A 6508-nucleotide genomic window follows, 5' to 3' on the forward strand; every position below is an offset into this window, starting at 1 on the left:
AAAATGCAACGATAAGTATGATTTTGAAAAAGAAAATAGTTAGGTGACAAAAAGTGATAGTCTAGATACTAAACATGTAGTTTTCCCAAATTTAAATCAATGGTTTTTTTATTTTTGATGGATAAACTACATAGATATTTCTTCGATAACAGGGTATTTTTAGTTTGGTCACTTGAGTTATCATAATTATAAAATGATCACCAATTATTAATTTTTAAATGAAAAGTGACGTGACTGTTATAGTATTAATATAATAAAAATTTACTTCTTTACCTTTAAATATTATACTAATTTAATTTCCGCTATAATCCATTATATAGCAAACGATGGAAGAATAACGTGGAGGGGAGAAAGAAAATGAATTATAGAAGATATTAAATTAGTATAATATTTAAATATTGAAAGCTAAAGTTTTAGAAGTACGATAAAGTTTAACAATATGTAATAAGGACTCATTTATTATTATGTAAATGATATTAACTATTGTGTCATTTTTGTCTAAAAATTAACATGTGGTCTTTTTATAGGTTTTGATAACTCAAACGACTAGTTTATAATGTTTATACTCAAATGACCCAACTCAAAAATAGCTTATAATTGAAAGACAGTCTATGTAGTTATCATTTTTCGATTTGATTGGTTGAATTGATGGCTTTTTCTCGAAAAATCACTGGTGATCGGTATATTTACCGATCTAACCCGGTCAGATTATATTTTTCGATCTAACACCCTTAGCAGTAAAGCGCCCCTGTGCACCGCGCTATATGCTGATTTGGCGTCACGTGGGGTAAGACGCGCCCCCTGACATGGATACACGTGGATAAAGCGCGGGGTATGTGTGTAATTACACCTAAGGCGCGGGCAGGGGCCGCGCCTTCCCTGTGAATCTGAAAAGCGTCAGGAAGGCGCGCCCCCTGCGGCGCGCCTTAGGTGTAATTACACAACTACCCCGACTTCAATACCCCAAAACCTCCTATAAATACCTCTATCCTCAATCACTTTCATCACACCAAATTCTCTCAACTTCTCTCAAATACTCTTATAATCTATTCTATATTTTTATTATTTTATATTTAATTTATTTAAGTATTTAATTTATTTAATATTTTACTTATTTAATTTTTTTACAGATATAAAATGGCAGACGATCTACTTCGCTTGGATGCAAATCATATATCTCGACACTTTACTGATACGGTAACATTTTAACGTTTTAATTTAATTTAAATTATTAGTAATAATTTGTTGATTTATTTAATGCATGATTATTATATTAAGAATTAATTTTTGTAATTATTTAATTTTAGGAGAAGGACCGTGTATTAGATCATTTTATTAGGAATCTTAAGTTAGTGATACATAGATGTGTCTTGCCGTATTTAGTAGAGGCTGGATTCGGTTACATAGGTAGATATCAGGGTCACTGTAAGATAGAGTCAGACCTGATTTCTGCCTTAGTAGAGCGGTGGAGGCCGGAGACCCACACATTCCATCTTCCATGCGGAGAGTGCACGATTACACTTGAGAATGTTTTATACACCTGGGGCTTCGGTGGATGGAGATGTGATATCGGGGATCGCGCATGGTTCCTGGACTGCTTTGTGTTGGGATAATGTAGGACATGTCCCATAAAATTTTAACGGTGATCGGATACTGTTAAATTGGTTAGATGCCAATTTTCATTTGAACGAGAACGCGTCTGAGGATGAAGTTAAAATATATGCACGGGCATGCATACTGCACTGATAGGAGGGTTGTTGATGCCAGATAAATCACGCAACCAAGTTCACTCATGTTGTTGCGACACCTTGGCGACTTTCATATGGTCGGATCACTCAGTTGGGGCTCGTAGTTTTGACTTTCTGTACAGAGATATGTGTCGAGCTACTGACTACAGGCATAATGCTATTGGCGGATGTCTCCTGCTGCTGCAGTCTTGGGCATGGTATCGATTGCCCTTTTTATGTCCTTTGTCAAGAACCCATTCGTATTTCCACTACTATTGAGGTAATTGTAAAACTGATTTGTATATTAATCATTTTATACAACATATAATAATTTTTTCCTCAAATAGGTGGTATACTGATAGGAAAAATCATCAGGAGCTACCTGATGATTTAGAAAAAATTATGGTGCTCATTGACCAGCAGGCTGACACACAGATATGAATTTTAATGTTTAAAAATCGATTTTAGATTATAGTTATATAATTAGATTATTATTTTAATAAAATTATATATATTTGTTTTAGTTTGAATGGGTGCATATTCTACTGATGATGTGAGGGCGGTGATCCCACCTGAGTTGAGGGGCCCATCAGATGTTTGGATGGCGACGGTCCTCTTGATCTGTTATGCGACCGTCGAGTGGCACTTCACTGATCGCGTGCTCCGACAATTTGGTTGTTTTCAACCAATTCCGGAAGCACCTCGCAATATGACGAGTTGCATAGCACAGATGGATGCGGCAAGATAGATACAGATTGGATGGTGAGGCATCATGCGTGGGTCGTGTTGTGGGAGGATCGACATCGCGCCTTCCCCATAGAAAGCCCATTTTACTTGACCTCTTGATGGTTGCTGACGGTTATTACGAGTGGTTCAACATAACGGGAAACCGTTTCTGCTTCTCGAGGATGCACGAGGGTAGATTTTTTCGCGACATCGACAGAGACGTTCACCGACACAACACCATCGTCCTCCGACTCGTGAACGGAGAGCAGGTTCTTCGGTTCATCCTCAGCCCCAGTAGGACCTTCACAACAGCCACCGCAGCCATATATGATGCCACCACCGCCTTTCCATTACCAGATGCAACTGCCGCCATTCTCTTACCCGATGCTGTGCCGCCACCGTCACAGATGACCCCTCATGGAGGCTATTATGGGTCCATGTTTGTATATTCAACTTGGGGTTCATATACTGGATATTTGGCGGGTTCACATCATCACCCATGGCCGCAGCACAGACACCTCATGTACAGTTTTCACACTCAGCGATGTCTGGGTTTTATGAGTTTCCCCAGTTTTCGCAGGCCGGTGGGATAGTCAGTCATACACCTCCAGGGTCCTTATTCTATAGAGGTGCTTCATTGTCATAGCTCCTCATGTACATACTCAGGATGACGACGATGACGAAAACGACGATGATGATGGTGATGATGATGACAGCGAGGAGTCACAACCAGTGATACAAAGAAATCCTCCTCGAGACCGACAACCACCCTGCGGAACACATTCGCGTCGCATGCATCGATAGATTTGTTTTTTTTATATTTGTATTTGGTTTATTGGACTTTTTAATTGTAATTTTTTATTATTTATCATTTAATACTTACTTTATTTTGTTAAATTTGTTAGACTTTTTTTAATGTGTTAATTTTGTTTATTATCATTTAATATCAGTTATTGTAATTTGGTTATCATTTACCATTTAATACTTATTGTAAGTTTGTTGTATTTAAAATTATTTTGAAATACCAAATTGTTATCAGTTTGATAAAATATAATGATTGTGTTTGATAATTTTCTTAAGTTTGTCACTTATTATCTTTTTATTATAATCACATATAACACAAACGTTCAATCTCGTATTATTGTATCATTTTTTTAATCTTCATCAGCGATTATCGAATGAATTAACTTGAAGTAAATGCAAATTGAAGTACATGAATTATTATTTGATAAATAAATACATCATTTCCTCATCAATTTTTACTTGATGGCAACAGAAGTGGACATGTTTTTCTAATGTGTCCTAGGTTTCTAGAATGCCCACATCTTCTGTCATGTCTAGATCTTTCTCGAATATCCATATCGCAATAAATTTGATTGGATTTTGGACGACCACGCTCCCTCAATAAACTCAGATTTGGTACAATCGAAGCTAATCTTGAACCTCATCAGGGTCTTTGTCATTACATATGGGGGGAAACTCAAATTCGTATACCTTAAAAACTTTAGATAGTATGTATACGGGATCCACAAAATGGTTATAGTCTTGACGTGTATGCGAGCAAGCTGCTATTATATGAGAGCATGGATACTTCAGAGCTTGAAAAAACCCGTAGTCGCACGTTCTGTCCCTTAGATTTACTCTTAACAACACAGCTTCAATCCCTTGAAGAGGTCGCGGCAACTCTGTGACACGAAACATTTCATGCCTTCTAGAGAAGCTTGTTACAAACATTTCATTTGATGTAGAAATTTTTTTCTGTAGATCTGCAACTAATCTAGGGTGATAGACATGACCGCCTTGCATCCAAGTTTGAGCTTGTCTCCCGAGCTTCGCAAAAAGCGCCCCCAAACAAAAATATATAGTCTTTACCAAAGCCGCTACTGGTAAGTGACGTGCACCCTTTAAGGTCGAATTGATTGCCTCAGCCAAGTTGGTCGTCATTTTCCATATCGATATCCACCATCATATGCGTTCGTCCACATTTCTTTATCGATGAGGCTGATGTAATCGTATCCTTCCTCGTTCTTCGCCCGTAAATCTTGAAGCATTGATTCAAACGCTCGAGGAAGTAATTCGTAACCTTATAAAAATGTATAACTTACTAACTTGCTTTCTTTGCAAAATTAAAACGATCGAAAGAAAATAAACTACATCAGTTTCACTTACCCATACGCACAATTAATTGATGCTCATCATTCTTATTGTACCTTCCATGGTAGTTCGCAGTAATGTGTCAGAGACAATACCTACATTGGACAAAGGGTGGTTGCCACATTGGACCCAAAGACTCCATTGCTGCTTTGATCCCAGCTCCGCGATCTGAAATGACACAGATGTTTTCCCTCGTGATAACACGTGCATGTAAATTTCGAAGAAAAAAAGCCCAAGAATATGTATCTTCTCCTTCGACAAGAGCAAAAGTAACTGGAAGAATGTTGCGATTGTCATCTTGGACAACTGCAAATAATAAAACTTGCTTGTATTTTCCATACAAGAAAGTCTCGTCGATCTGAACCACAAGCTTGCAGTATTTGACAACATTAACGCATTGTGGGTAAGTCCAAAAAACCTGATAGAATTGGCATCGATCGCGGAGAACTCGATCATTATGGTATGCATAGGAGGTTTCGAAGTCCACAATTGTCCCAAGATTAAACCTCCGCACCAGTCTAAACCAGCCTGGAAGTTGTTGTAATATGCATCTCATTCGCCATGAAGTTTGACAATGGTATTTTGTTTTGCCAACCAAGCTTTTTTATAGGAGACAGTGTACCCATACTGCGATTGTATAGCTGAAATCAACACATCGACAGCTATATGAGCTTTTACCATGGGCATGATGGCTTGACATATCACTTCAGAGTCCAAGTTGAGATGATCTTGGTTGACCCCTCCAGTACAATATGTGTGAGGACCGTTGTATACTGTTAGTTCACATATGTTGTTTTTCCTCTTCCTTTTCGATACGCAAACCATCTAATTACATCCTTTTTCGTGTCGGGCACAGTAGCATACATATTTTTCTATCGTGGAGCGGTCGACTCTCGATTGAATTGAATTACGGATATTGTAATTTTTTATAGTCATCATCGCTTATTCTTTGCTTGAAAACTCCATGCCTAAATATAACTCACCATTATTTATTGATGAATAATATCCATAGTCATCGAGATGAGGCATATCCGCAAATTCTGGCTCATACATTGCACCATAATCAGCTTCATACATGTGTGCTGGAGAGTCAGTTTGTGTCACATTTGCTGGAACTTCATCCACATCATAATCATCATCGGAGTTGCATTGCGGTGATTTTAGGTGAATGAATAGTCCAGTCTCAGCACCATCCGCACCAGGCTCACGAAGCGGTTCTTCTGGTGGAGATGATGGTTCTTCCATGCTCTCCACATTTAGGTCGAAGAACCTACTAGTTGCATGCCTTCCCCTTGAATTGGAAGGCATATCGATATTCATATCAAAAAAGCTCGCAGTTGAATGCCTCCCCCTGGAGCTTGAAGCCATCGTGTCAAATGGAAACTGCACAGATGGTTGTCGATGTTATCTCCATATTAAGGTCAAACGAATTTGCAGATGAATGTCTTCCCCTTGAACTAGACGCGATGTTGCCATACGGATTGTTCGTCGACCCACATCGGTACATATCGCAAGGAGTTGCGGATTAATGTCTCCCCATTATGGCATTAAAATCATTACACATTACTGTCGTCGGGCTGTCAACTTGTTCATCCAACCCATAGTGGGAGCTTAATGATTGACCCCGAACGACACGCACTTGAATAAAATTTGCATACATCTCAATATCGACGTCTGAATAATTACTTTGAGCTTCACCATCATTTCAACATCATCATTGTTCAAAAGTTGAACGCTGTATAAGTTAATGACAACAATGATATTGGAAATCTGTACTGTAATGACGACATTCTTCTACTACTTCCAACATGAATCTTCCTCGAAATCTTCGTTATCAGCTCCTCAAGAGTTATGTTTCTCTTCAATGATATTTTAACACGCTATTTGATACGAAAACAACG

Source organism: Hibiscus syriacus, unplaced genomic scaffold (assembly GCF_006381635.1).
Source record: "Hibiscus syriacus cultivar Baekdansim isolate YM2019G1 unplaced genomic scaffold, ASM638163v2 tig00110505_pilon, whole genome shotgun sequence".
Lineage (NCBI taxonomy): Eukaryota > Viridiplantae > Streptophyta > Magnoliopsida > Malvales > Malvaceae > Hibiscus > Hibiscus syriacus.